The 14,696-nt window shown below is 49.1% G+C and overlaps 1 protein-coding gene and 1 non-coding gene across 6 annotated transcripts in view; both read left to right on the top strand.

Annotated features, from left to right (window-relative positions):
* The window catches only part of itpr2 (inositol 1,4,5-trisphosphate receptor, type 2), a 252,424-nt gene that overhangs the window by 44,541 nt on the left and 193,187 nt on the right, over positions 1-14,696 (top strand). The gene's annotated exons all lie outside the window — the stretch shown is intronic.
* On the top strand, positions 11,065-11,259 carry LOC144508163 (U2 spliceosomal RNA). Its single transcript, XR_013500238.1, has one exon. It is a non-coding gene; the product is annotated as a U2 spliceosomal RNA (small nuclear RNA).

Consider the following 14,696-nt stretch of genomic DNA (forward strand, 5'->3'; position numbering starts at 1 on the left):
ACTGAATATCTTTAAGGTAGATTCTTATTAGGCGAGGGAATCAAAGTTTATTGGGGGTAGATGGGGAATGTGGAAATCGGCCATGATCTTATCGAATGGTGGTGCAGGTTTGAGGGGCTGAATGGCCTACCTTTGCTCCTATTTCATATGCTTATATATTCATAAGCAGTATTAATGTTTCAGGCCAATGACCTTTTATCAGAATTGGCAAAAGTTAGAGATGTGTTCGGTTTTAAGCAGGTAATGAGGCAGGGAGAAAGGGAATTGGAGGACAGAGCAAAAGGGAAGGTGTGTGGCAGGGTGGAGGAAGGAGAGATGAGACAATGAGGGATGATGCTGCAAGCAAAAGAGCGCGGTCACAGGTTAGGGAAAGAAAAGCTTAGAGGAGATGTAAATGGGAATCACAAAAACATGAGCAGAAACTGCTGCCTGAAAGTATGGGAGCGGTGGTTCCGATCTGAAATAGTTAAACTCGGTGTGTCTGGAAAGCTGTCGAATGCCCAATCAAATAAGGGAACCTCAGAGAGAGACAGAGATTTAAAACGATTTACAACATCATGAAAGTGGTGGAGATGAAAGTAGTCACCTCATTTGTGTTTGTACTCCCCAGTGTTGGGGAAAGCACGTTATGAGCATTGAACGCCGTGTACTAAATTGAATGTGGGTTAAGTAAACTGTTGTTTGTGTTTGGGGCCCAGGACAGCGGTAGAGATGAGGTCAAAGGGCAGCTGTCCTGTACTGCTGTGGGAAGGTGTGGGGGCGCTGGGTGAGTGAAGCAGCGTGTCCTGGAGGGAATGCTGGATGATGCACTAGGTGTGGCTTCACGCTGGTCACGGCAGAGGATTTTCCATTGAATGTTGGAGGCTGTGGAAGGTCTTGACAAGGGGGAAGCTTTATCATGGTCCCGGGAGGAAGGGGTGAGATCGGAATTGCAGGAAATGATCAGGCACAGTGAGGTGGGGGGTAATAGATGGTGAAGGGGCGGGGGTCGTAGATGGTGATGGGGGGGGTCGTAGACGGCGAAGGGGGTCAGGGGTCAGAGACGGCGAAGGGGGTCGGGGGTCAGAGACGGCGAAGGGGGTCGGGGGTCAGAGACAGCGAAGGGGGTCGGGGGTCAGAGACGGCGAAGGGGGTCGGGGGTCAGAGACAGCGAAGGGGGTTGGGGGTCAGAGACGGCGAAGGGGGTTGGGGGTCAGAGACGGAGAAGGGGGTCGGGGGTCAGAGACGGCGAAGGGGGTCGGGGGTCAGAGACGGCGAAGGGCCCTATCAACCACAGTGGGGGAGAAGCCTCAGTTGAGGAAAAAGGACGACATATTAGAATGTTGAGTCGTTAGAAACAACAAGGCGGAGATGAAGAAATTGGGAGAATGGGATCGAGTCTACAGGAGGGAAAGTGCGAGAAAGTATTGTCCAAGTAGCAATTGGGAATCAGTGGGGTCAGCGAAAGTCGGGAAAACCATGGCTGGATGTTCGGTGTGCGGTCATGGTCTGGGGGAGGCAGCAGGAACTAAACGAGTTGGAGTCCAGTCTCTGCCAAGTAAAGGATGGTTCACTAAACAGCCAGTGGTGCCACCCTTGTCAGTGATTGGGTAATGATGTTTGAGTTGGAGTGGAGAGAGGGGAGTGCCACTGATTGAGAAGCTGAGGTGTAGATAGTTATGATGTGGAGATGCCGGCGTCGGACTGGGGTAAACACAGTAAGAAGTCTCACAACACCAGGTTAAAGTCCAACAGGTTTATTTGGTATTTGCTACCAAATAAACCTGTTGGACTTTAACCTGGTGTTGTGAGACTTCTTACTGTGTAGATAGTTGTCAGAGAAACAACATGGAGAGAGTAAGAGGCTAGAGGGAGGGTTCCTGGTGGAACGAAGATTCTCGGGACTGGAGAATGAGTCCGTCGTGTGGGAGGAAGAGTTCAGCAATGTGCTGGGCTTGAAATTCATTGATAGTGGCAACGAAGGATGGATTTTTCAGGAGAGAGCCTCATGAATACATCACCAAGGGTGATACTGGAAGAACTGATGGAATCAGAGGGAAGCGAAGGGAAGAGAGAGCCAGAGGAATGTTAGTACCCCTGAATTCCTGAAAACATGATCCTTCACACCTGAAAGGAAGATATCAAAAGTTTTTTTGTCAAAGCTTTGGATGAGGTGAAAAATGAATAGAAATTGTGGACTAAGGGAGCTTGGAGATAGTGGGGTGAGTTTTACTGTCCCGCCCGGCACGGGAATCGGAGCGGGCGAGGGCCAGACTATGGAAAGGTCCGAAGACCTCGGATGAGATTTTCTGGTTTTGGGGTGAGCACGGCCAGAACATTCCACCCAGTGAGTTGGTACTGCTGAAGAGATTAGGGTGTGCGTGTGGAGGGGTGTGGTATTGAGTGTGGATCTCAGGGTGTGTGCGAACAGTTGCGAATGTTGGATGTCAGCAATATCCATGGAGGTGCATCGCAAACATATTAGGCTGGAATTTCTGCATGCTTGTGGAATGCGTCCAAGCCAGTGTTAGTAGTTGAGGGAGGAGGTGTGTTTCTGAAAGGGAGACTTGGCAAACACAAGCCAATACAAGACAAAATACTGCAGAGATTGGAAATCTGAGCACGATATTCGATAACAATCAACTGACTATCTCAGCTGCCTTGATTATATCTCCTCTCATCCCGCTACTTGTTAGGATTCTATTCCATTCTCCCAGTTTCTCCGCCTCTGTCACTCTAGGCTGACAATCCCACTTTCCAGATCTTTGCCTCCCTCTTCCTCGGAGGGGATTCCCCTCCATCGGGCCTATTCCATTTCACACACTTCTGCTCTAAACCCTTTCTCTCTCTCGGAGGAAAGTGATCGAGTTCCCCTTATTTCCACCCGCCTCAACCTGCAATGGACCATTTCCCACTCCCTCCAGTGTGAAGCCACTGTCAAAGTCATCTTTCCGCTTTAGCACTGACACCTTCCCCTGCAACACTATTCCAATCGCCTTTCCATTCCGTGGCTCCTTTCCATACGTACATCCTGTCCCTCACCTCCCCCTCTCCTCACTATCCAGGATCCTTCCTCCCTGTGCTTCTTTCAACTTGCGTTGGGCGATTGTCTCACTGACCATTCAGTCACCAAGCACGATGCTAACCCTCCAGCCGTGAGTTACTTTCATTTTCTCTTTCCACTCTGACCTATCCTCCACCTCCTGCACTGCAGAAGTGAGGCTCAACCTGAACTTGAGCAGCACCTTCTCTCTCAATGAGACACTTCATAGAATCCCTATAGTGCAGAAGGAGGCCGTTTGGACCATTGAGTCTGCACTGTCCACAATCCCACCCAGGCCCCATTCCCGTAGCCTCACATATTTACCCTGCTAACCGCCCCGACACTAAGGTCAATTTAACATGGCCAATCTGTTACGACGCAGAGGTTAATCCCCTTTACCTCGCTTCATTAAAGTGTTTGGGAAGGTGTTAACTGTTCTACATTAACATTTAGAGGTTATAAGTAAATAATTAACAAGTTATTTTATTTTTAACTAAACTGTAACATTTTAGTTAAAGGATGGTTTGACTGAAATGCTGTTCAAATAAAGACAAGGACCATTCAGTACCAAAACAGTAATCACAGAATCTTAGCCACTCTCAAAAAAATATATACAACCAGGTTTAATGGCTTGGAAAAGATTTGGAGTTGACCACTGTCTGTAAGCGCTGTCTGATTTGGTATTCGGTTGTAGATAGATGGAGAATTCTTTTCAGAGATAATACTTTGAGCTGGCAGGGTGGAGAACCGCTCCAGAGATGGCCTTCTCAGTTGAACTCAACTGAACTGGAGTCACTGAAGACAGGCAGTTGAATTCCTATATTTATATTCCTGATGATCTATGCATTTTCTACATCAGGATTGGTTTGATGTTGATAACAGCTGCAAATTCAAATCTGATAGGTTCCCTTTAGCTGAGTGTTTTCTTTAAACTCATAGGCTAATACAATGCAAAAACCTACAGAGCCTGTTACCAAGGCAATCCTGATGCTTGTTCCTCGTTACAATTGTTGCAACCTATGTACCCTGTATTTTAAACATTCAAGCCCTGAATACAAAACCAGTTTTTAAAGCTTCACCGTGCCACCCCAGTGTCGACCACCCCAGTGTCGACCACCCAGTGTCTGGTCCTTTGCCCTCTTCACCACCTTCCAGACACATATTTTCAGATAGTAACCATTCTGTTTTGATTAGCCAGCAGGAGTTACTAATGATTTTGCTGTTGCCATTTACACCTCCTTTAACCCCATCTCTTATTTGTTTATTTATCCATTCCCGCCTTGCAGCGTCGCGCCTTGCCCCAGTTAGCCCCCCACCTCCGCACATGTTAACAGGATCCAGGCGGCTCGGTGAAGCTGAAATCAAGATGCACAACCTGTTCAGTCTCGCAGATCTCCTTCCACTCAACCCAGTACCCTGACTGCCCCTTATTTATACTCTTTTAATAAAACCAGTCATCAAAGGCAAATAACCGAGAGGGGGTGACTCCTCCTGATGAGGCACTGTAACAAAAAAAAATTCAAATGAAACTTGCGTGATTAAGTTGAAATGTAATTTCCAGGGGTGATGATGCACCCTGTGGTGCCCATCGGGCACGGAAGGCTTCGAGTGTGCCCGTGGACACAGCGTGCTCCATCTCCGGGCCATTGGCTGTGAACACAGCTGTGGGGACAGACCACCACCCAGTGTCTGGTCCTTTGCCCCTATTTTTGTGTTCAAACACATTTATTACCCACCATCTATTTCTCTTAACTGTAGCAATCGGAGGGTATAGGGAAAAGGCAGGAGAATTGGGTTGTGCAAATCATCAGCCATGATTGAATGGGGGAGCAGACTTGATGGGCCGAATGGCCTAATTCTGCTCCTCATGGTAATTGACAATACAGATGGTTCCTCCAGTTCTTTTTCTCCCTTTTCTCCTTTCCCCATCTCTGTACTTGTGTAAAACCTGTTGCATTTCTAAATTATTCCGGATCTATTGGCAACATTCCTGAAACATGGGTTGGGATTCTGCAGCTGCGTGTTTCTCAGTGGTGGGAGGTGTCGCACCGTTCGCGGGCGGTGGGATCCTCTGGTCCTGGCACTGTCAATGGGATTGAAGCCACCCCATGCCGGCGGGAAACTCGTGGGGAAGGTGGGGGGGGGGGTACACTGCCGCGCGGGGTCAGAGAATCCTGCGAGTGTGAACAGCCGGAAAACCCCGCACATTGACTCTTTCTCTCTTCAAGCCTGGCTTGCTGAGTATTTCCAGCAGTTTCCGTTTGGTTTCCAGCATCTCCAATATTTTGCTCTTTGTTTGGGAAGAATCGGACGGGTTATCTCTGTGTTCATCATTGTTTGTCCTGGGTGAACTTTGCTGACTTTGCACTTCCTGCACCGATAGCAGCAACCACACTTCCACAAGTCACCCTTTGTCTGCACACTAGTGCTGAAAAGGTGATAGTTAAATGCAAATTCATTGTTATTTCGAAAGCTGTGTTCTTTAATCTCCAATCGGCAGGTTTGGCAGTTCTGTTTTCCGGAGCCCACCTATTGCCAGGTTTATTAAATTTGGCTTCACGATGTGCTCAGTTGGGACGTTGAGCTCACCGTGGATAGCACGATGGCACAGTGGTTTAGCACTGCTGTCTCTCAGTGCTAGGAACACGGGTTCGATTCCCGGCCTGGGTCACTGTCTGTGTGGAGTCTGCACATTCTCCCCGTGTCTGCGTGGGTTTCCTCCGGGTGCTCTGTTTTCCTCCCACAGTACGAAAGACATACTGGTTAAGTGCACTGGCCACGCTAAACTCTCCCTCAGTGTACCCGAACAGGCGCCGGAGTGTGGCGACTAGGGGATTTTCACAGTAACTTCATTGCAGTGTTAATGTAAGCCTACTTGTGACACTAATAAATAAACTTTAAACTGTAACTAGCAACAGCTATTGTCAATTGTGTACTGGTTAAATGTTGTGTTAGTTTAGATTTCAGGCAGTGTATTGGGCTGTCAATCTATTGCAACCCATTGAGAGGCCTCGTTGCTACACTGGGTCGTGGTTCCCTGTTCTGGAGCTGCTATTCACCCCCGAGTGCTTTGTCCTCCTTGACTCTGGCGATTATGCAACTAGATTTATTGGTGTGTAGCTTGGAGTTTGGATCTCCCAAACACGTTGTTGTGGCCCTGCCCTTGAATGAGTGGCTCTGCAGAAGAGATTTCCCTCTGTGAGATCCCTCTGTGAGAGCTCTGTGTTTGAATGATGAGTTGGGGAAGAGCTGGATCTGTGCCAGACTGTCGCTGGCCGGCTGATTGCTTCATCGGTTGGATGTGACACACAACAATTCACATTTGTCACATTGGCCCCTGCTCATTGGTCCTTGACCTGACCCCTTTGTGATAGTTGCTCCTCATTGGCTGTTTTGGAGCTGGCAAACCCTGGAGCTGCTGATTAATTTCAGAACGATCTTAATGTCAGGCAGTGGGGACGGAACATAAAGCTCTGCTCCGTCAGGCAGCAGACCCGGCCGTTCGCTCGTACCTTTCTTTCAGATTTATTTATTTACTCAGCCGATTGCGTTTTAGTCTTGTTGGAGACAGTTACTGATGGCGGGGGGAGGGGAGCCCTCGATCGCTGCCTACGTTTCATGACTTTGTTTTGGCAATACAAAGATTTACATTTCTATATCGCCTGCCACATCCTCAGCAAAGTGCTTTGCAGCCAATTTTTCTCGCAGTGTAGTCTGGGTTGTAATGTAGAAAACCTGACTGTCATTTTAAATGCAGCAAGTGTTTGGGATCTGGAAAGCACTGTCTGAGAGTGTGTTGGAGACAGATTCACGCAGCGAGTGGTTAGGATCTGGAAAGCACTGTCTGAGAGTGTGGTGGAGACAGATTCACACAGCGAGTGGTTAGGATCTGGAATGCACTGTCTGAGAGTGTGGTGGAGACAGATTCACACAGTGAGTGGTTAGGATCTGGAATGCACTGTCTGAGAGTGTGGTGGAGACAGATTCACACAGTGAGTGGTTAGGATCTGGAATGCACTGTCTGAGAGTGTGGTGGAGACAGATTCACGCAGCGAGTGGTTAGGATCTGGAATGTACTGTCTGAGAGTGTGGTGGAGACAGATTCACACAGCGAGTGGTTAGGTTCTGGAGTGAACTGTCTGAGAGTGTGGTGGAGACAGATTCACACGAGGCTTTTGAAAGAACTGGCTAACTATCTGAGAAGAGAACATTTACAGGGCTGCTGTGAAAAGACAGGAGTGAGGCTAGCAGAGTTGGTCCTGCAGACAGCTAGCATGGACACAAAGGACAGAATGACCTCCTTCTGTCCCGTAATCATTTGGTGATTCTATATTGGAATGTGATTTTGGTAGGAGGAACATGAAAGACATGTATCCCTTGGAAGGTAAGGAACTAAATGGGGTAGAGAAGCAAATAGATTGGAAAGTGTCAATCACTAAAAGTTGCTCCAGTTGATAAGGTCATTTCACTCTTTATTCTGGGGGACTATAACACAAATGTAGGGACAGATTTATTGATCTAATGCTTTGGGTTAGACCCTACTCGAGTACTGTGCGCCATTTTGGTCTCCATAGTTATTGAAACACTGGAGAGATTGCAGAGAGAGTTTACAAACACGTCACGGAATCTAGTGCATGCAACTCTCTGGAATGGACAGAGTAAGAGTCAAAAGAGGGTGGGGACAGTGTTGGGGGGGGGTATGGTGGCAGGTGGGGCTGCCGGGGTGAGGGTGGGGCTGCCGGGGTGAGGGTTGGGGTGGTGGGGGGGGGGGGGGGGGGAGAGTGTGTTGGAATAGTTATATAGAAAAGCAACAAAAACTCTTCAATCCCCCCGCCCCCCATGTTTTCCATGTCTATCAGGGAGGTTTGTGGAGAAGGTTTTGAGTGGAGTTGGTCCTGGTCCACAGTGTTTTGGCCGCAGGTCTGTGCTTTGCAGTAAATGCTGTGCGTTCCCCTGTTGGCGCTGGTAGCTGCTTCTGCGTATTGTCTTTGTAACTGGACTTGTTTCAAGCTCAGTGGGAGAGCTGTGTGTGACTGTACCGTCCAGCCCGATGCTATGGTGACAGCAGAAATGGAGAAAGAGGGTTACCTGCGGGTTCTGCGATCCAGTGCTGGGCCCTGTGAAGAAGCCTTTGAGCTGGGGGGACATTAACTGTGCAGCACCTTCCAAAGGCACACAGACCTGAGTGCCAATGTGTGAGGCGAGACGGCATAGACGATCTCCGCAGGCGGAGCTGCCTCTTCCAACATTGGCCGAAACCCTGGGAACCGACAGGCTGATATCAGCCAATAGCTGCCCTGAGACTGAGGAGTCCTCATTGGTTGTTGCTGCAGCAGGGTTAGTTCCACTGAAACAGATCTCCCCCAGAAACTTTTTCCCCTCCCAGTCAATGACAACAGCACTGTTTGCTGTTAAACTGAGGGCGTCTTGCGTTGATTGTCTGTTTGTCAAGTTAAGAACAGGCCACCTTCTGCTCGTGATCAAGAAATTAGTGTGTCTTGGGTCTGTGACAAAGGAAAACAAAAATTGCATTTACATCGCACCCTTCCGATCCTTGGGACTTTCAAGATTTACAGTGAATGTGGTATCTTGTTGAAGCGTAGCCACAGTTGTAACGTCAGAAACACGGAAACTAATCATAAAACCATAAGATATAGGAGCAGAATTCATTGGCCCATCGAGTCCGCTCCGCCATTCAGTCATGGCTGTTACGCTTCTCAAGCCTATTCTCCCGCCTTTTCCCCATAATCTTTGATCCCCTTACTAATCAAGAACCTATCTATCTCTGTCTTAAATATACTCAATGACTTGGCTTCACTGCCTTCCGTGGCAATGAATTCCAAAGGGTCATCTCTTTACTCTGAGGCTGTGTTCTCGGATCCTAGTCTCTCCTACCAATGGAAACATCTTGCTCATGTTCACTCTATCCAGGTTTTTCAGCTTTCTGTAAGTTTAAATAAGATCCCCCCTCTTCCTTCTATACTCCCATCGAGTACAGACCCAGAGTCCTCAGATGCTCCTGATATATCAAGCTTTTCATTCCCGGAATCATTCTCGTGAACCTCTCCAGGGCCAGCACATCCTTCCTGAGATACGGGGCCCAGAATTGCTCACAATACTCCAAATCAGTGCACTGCAAGATCCCATAAACAGTAACAGGATGACTGGCAGGATAATCCTGTTTCACTGTTGTTGGTTAAGGAATACATACTGAGCAGGCCACCTGGTGGAGCTCCGCTGCTGCTCCTCCGAAATAGTGACGTGGGATCTCTCTACATAACCTGAGTGGGAAGGGGGGAGGGTGGGGTGGGTCTCTTAGTTGGACATCTCATCTGAAAGACGCTACCTCTACCAGTGCAGTGCTCCCCCAGTACTGCACTGGGCCGTCGCCCTGGGTTACAGTGCTCCAATCCCGAAGCTGGACTGGAAGCCATGAGCCGATTCAAGAGGCCAACTTACTACCCATCAACCCATGACTGATGGGTGGTGATTGCAACCATCTCCAGGAAGCTGACTGGCCTTGGCCAGATGTTAGTGACAATGTGTTGGATCTGCTGGTTCCTTCATTATGTTGAATAGTCCTTTGGCTGAGTTAGAGGAAAGAATTCTCGGAGATGTTTTATACATGATTGAGGTACTGTACAGTTTATGAATTACAGAATGATTCTTTAAATAGAGCATTCGCTAATAATCAGACAAGGCCATCATTTGGCAGCGAAACCACCTGTTTTTACTAACGGTTCCTGTCTTTTGTGGTTTGTGTCTATTAATAATTTACACAGTCCTTCTCGCTAATGTAAATGTGGCACATTTGGGTTTTTGCAAACAAGTTGAACCCATACTTCAAAGGAGAGTTTTCAAAGATGAAATTTGAGTCCTCCAGTACAGAAGAGGCCCTTCGGCCCATCGAGTCTGCACCAAGTACACTAATTCTATACTAATCCCACGTTCCAGCACTTGGCCCGTGGCCTTGATTTTAGTCCTTATCCACGTACTTTATAAAGGTTGTGACATTTCCCTCCCTCCACTCTCCTCCCAGGCAGAGAGTCCCAGACTCCCACCGCCCCCAGGGTGAAAAACCATTGCCCCAAATCCTCTCGCAACCTCCTGCCCCTCACCTTAAAATTACCCCCACTTATTACTGACCCTCCAACTCGGGGGAACGGCTGCTTCCTATCTGCCCTGTTCATACCCCTCATGACGATATACACCTCAAGCACCCCCCCCTCCCAGAGTTCTCTGCTCTAAGGTAAACAAGCCCAGCCTAACCAGCCTCTCATCATAGTTGAAACGCTCTGGCCCAGGCAGCGTCCTGGTGAATCTCCTCCGCGCCCTCTCCAGCACAGAGTCAGAGGGTACCTTTCAGTGAAGGATCTCATTTTCCGATTCATTTAAATATAAGTTTAAAAAGGAAGATAGCTATCCATTAAAAAAGACTCTTGGTTTTGTCAAATTTGCTGACAAGTTTTTGGTTTGAGGATCTTCCTCATTGTTTTAGGTTTCTACTTACAGACGTCATAGAATGATGTCATAGAATCCCTACAGAGCAGGAGGAGGCCATTCAGCCCATCGAGGCTGTACCGACCACATGTTCCAAAGAATGGTGCAGTTTCATTGTACTAGCTAAATGTCAGTTATCTTGTTCAGATGCGGGAAATTATCTGTAAAGTGGATATGGCAAGTGGCTTATTCGCTCATCTGATCTGACTGGTTTACATTGGGCATTATTGGGTCCTATTCCCCTTGGCCAAAACTATTCACTCTTCCAGAATAATCCACACTTCTCTTATCTACCATGACCCATTTTTCTCACCATCCCCACCTTCTGTCTCCCCCATCAATAGATGTGAGTGTTACGGTATCAGAGCAGAAACCCCAAAGTATGTTATGAAGCCCAGCTCAGTCCCAACAGCTTTTCTATTTTGGCATTAGTGTGAGGATAAGGTGTTTCGCTCCAGATGTGATTCTGTTGACACACTAGGAACTTATATCAAAACAAACTTTATTTATAGTTTAACTATAACAAATGAATTCGCTTAACTTTCGCTTCTCGGCCTTTTGGCTAAGATCAAGTGTAGTATGAAGAGGATGCTGCACTTGGTTGAGGTCATTAGGTTGCACTTAAGCTTCATTTTCATATGAAGCAATTTTTAAAAGCGGCATCTCGGCCTTTTGGCTAAGATGCAAATGAGATCAAGCCTTGGAGGAGGTGAGTCTGCACCTACTCCAATCAGCTTGGCTGATGTAGATCAGGCCCAAGACAGGAGGTGAGAGCCCTGTCTTGTCAACTTGGATCGGAAATGTCTCAATTTGTTGAGACTCTGAATTGGACTGGATTTGATTGAATTGGAAAAATATATTTTAAAAAATGAATTAGCTTAACTTTTACCAATTGAAATACTTAAACATTACAAGGTATAATTCTTAATTGCTAAACTATCTCTATTACTTCCAATTCAGGCAATATTTCTCTTATAGACTTAAACTGTTCTTCAAAGTCAGTTAGCAACACACAGGCTTACATGCTGGTATGTGAGCCTTCAGAACGCCTCTGGAGAGAAAGCGACCTATTTCTCCTAGCACGTCTCAAACAGCAGTCTCCAGGGAGAGACAGAGAAAGAGACCTCCTGCTCCTTGCAGGCCCAAGCAGAAATGGACTGCTGTCTTTAATCCCCACAAGCTTCCCTATATCTGCACTCTTACACCAGCCTCCCTATCTCTGTAATCTCCCCCAGCCTCCCTATCTCTGTAATCTCCCCGAGCCTCCCTATCTCTGTAATCTCCCCCAGCCTCCCTACCTCTGTAATCTCCCCGAGCCTCCCTATCTCTGTAATCTCCCCCAGCCTCCCTATCTCTGTAATCTCCCCCGGCCTCCCTATCTCTGTAATCTCCCCCAGCCTCCCTATCTCTGTAATCTCCCCCAGCCTCCCTATCTCTGTAATCTCCCCCGGCCTCCCTATCTCTGTAATCTCCCCCAGCCTCCCTATCTCTGTAATCTCCCCCAGCCTCCCTATCTCTGTAATCTCCCCCAGCCTCCCTATCTCTGTAATCTCCCCCAGCCTCCCTATCTCTGTAATCTCCCCCAGCCTCCCTATCTCTGTAATCTCCCCCAGCCTCCCTATCTCTGTAATCTCCCCCAGCCTCCCTATCTCTGTAATCTCCCCAGGCCTCCCTATCTCTGTAATCTCCCCCAGCCTCCCTATCTCTGTAATCTCCCCCAGCCTCCCTATCTCTGTAATCTCCCCGAGCCTCCCTATCTCTGTAATCTCCCCAGGCCACCCTATCTCTGTAATCTCCTCTGGCCTCCCTATCTCTGTAATCTCCCCCAGCCTCCCTATCTCTGTAATCTCCCCCAGCCTCCCTATCTCTGTAATCTCCCCGAGCCTCCCTATCTCTGTAATCTCCCCCAGCCTCCCTATCTCTGTAATCTCCCCCAGCCTCCCTATCTCTGTAATCTCCCCCAGCCTCCCTATCTCTGTAATCTCCCCCAGCCTCCCTATCTCTGTAATCTCCCCCAGCCTCCCTATCTCTGTAATCTCCCCCAGCCTCCCTATCTCTGTAATCTCCCCGAGCCTCCCTATCTCTGTAATCTCCCCGAGCCTCCCTACCTCTGTAATCTCCCCGAGCCTCCCTACCTCTGTAATCTCCCCGAGCCTCCCTACCTCTGTAATCTCCCCGAGCCTCCCTATCTCTGTAATTTCCCCGAGCCTCCCTATCTCTGTAATCTCCCCCAGCCTCCCTACCTCTGTAATCTCCCCCAGCCTCCCTATCTCTGTAATCTCCCCCAGCCTCCCTACCTCTGTAATCTCCCCCAGCCTCCCTATCTCTGTAATCTCCCCCAGCCTCCCTATCTCTGTAATCTCCCCCAGCCTCCCTATCTCTGTAATCTCCCCCAGCCTCCCTATCTCTGTAATCTCCCCCAGCCTCCCTATCTCTGTAATCTCCCCCAGCCTCCCTATCTCTGTAATCTCCCCCAGCCTCCCTATCTCTGTAATCTCCCCCAGCCTCCCTATCTCTGTAATCTCCCCCAGCCTCCCTATCTCTGTAATCTCCCCCAGCCTCCCTATCTCTGTAATCTCCCCCAGCCTCCCTATCTCTGTAATCTCCCCCAGCCTCCCTATCTCTGTAATCTCCTCCAGCCTCCCTATCTCTGTAATCTCCTCCAGCCTCCCTATCTCTGTAATCTCCCCCAGCCTCCCTATCTCTGTAATCTCCTCCAGCCTCCCTATCTCTGTAATCCCCAGCCTCCCTATCTCTGTAATCTCCCCCAGCCTCCCTATCTCTGTAATCTCCCCCAGCCTCCCTATCTCTGTAATCTCCCCCAGCCTCCCTATCTCTGTAATCTCCCCCAGCCTCCCTATCTCTGTAATCTCCCCCAGCCTCCCTATCTCTGTAATATCCCCCAGCCTCCCTATCTCTGTAATCTCCCCCAGCCTCCCTATCTCTGTAATCTCCCCCAGCCTCCCTATCTCTGTAATCTCCCCCAGCCTCCCTATCTCTGTAATCTCCTCCAGCCTCTCTATCTCTGTAATCTCCCCGAGCCTCCCTATCTCTGTAATCTCCCCCAGCCTCCCTATCTCTGTAATCTCCCCCAGCCTCCCTATCTCTGTAACCTCCCCCGGCCTCCCTATCTCTGTAATCTCCCCCAGCCTCCCTATCTCTGTAATCTCCCCGAGCCTCCCTATCTCTGTAATCTCCCCCAGCCTCCCTATCTCTGTAATCTCCCCGAGCCTCCCTATCTCTGTAATCTCCCCCGGCCTCCCTACCTCTGTAACCTCCCCCAGCCTCCCTATCTCTGTAATCTCCTCTGGCCTCCCTATCTCTGTAATCTCCCCCAGCCTCCCTATCTCTGTAATCTCCCCCAGCCTCCCTATCTCTGTAATCTCCCCGAGCCTCCCTATCTCTGTAATCTCCCCCAGCCTCCCTATCTCTGTAATCTCCTCCAGCCTCCCTATCTCTGTAATCTCCCCCAGCCTCCCTATCTCTGTAATCTCCCCGAGCCTCCCTATCTCTGTAATCTCCCCCGGCCTCCCTATCTCTGTAATCTCCCCCAGCCTCCCTATCTCTGTAATCTCCCCCAGCCTCCCTATCTCTGTAATCTCCCCCAGCCTCCCTATCTCTGTAATCTCCCCCAGCCTCCCTATCTCTGTAATCTCCTCTGGCCTCCCTATCTCTGTAATCTCCCCGAGCCTCCCTATCTCTGTAATCTCCCCCAGGCCTCCCTATCTCTGTAATCTCCCCCAGGCCTCCCTATCTCTGTAATCTCCCCCAGCCTCCCTATCTCTGTAATCTCCCCCAGCCTCCCTATCTCTGTAATCTCCCCCAGCCTCCCTATCTCTGTAATCTCCCCCAGCCTCCCTATCTCTGTAATCTCCCCCAGCCTCCCTATCTCTGTAATCTCCCCCAGCCTCCCTATCTCTGTAATCTCCCCCAGCCTCCCTATCTCTGTAATCTCCTCCAGCCTCTCTATCTCTGTAATCTCCCCGAGCCTCCCTATCTCTGTAATCTCCCCCAGCCTCCCTATCTCTGTAATCTCCCCCAGCCTCCCTATCTCTGTAATCTCCCCCGGCCTCCCTATCTCTGTAATCTCCCCCAGCCTCCCTATCTCTGTAATCTCCCCGAGCCTCCCTATCTCTGTCATCTCCCCCAGCCTCTCTATCTCTGTAATCTCCCC

This window comes from Mustelus asterias, chromosome 19 (genome assembly GCF_964213995.1).
Source record: "Mustelus asterias chromosome 19, sMusAst1.hap1.1, whole genome shotgun sequence".
NCBI classification, from domain to species: domain Eukaryota; kingdom Metazoa; phylum Chordata; class Chondrichthyes; order Carcharhiniformes; family Triakidae; genus Mustelus; species Mustelus asterias.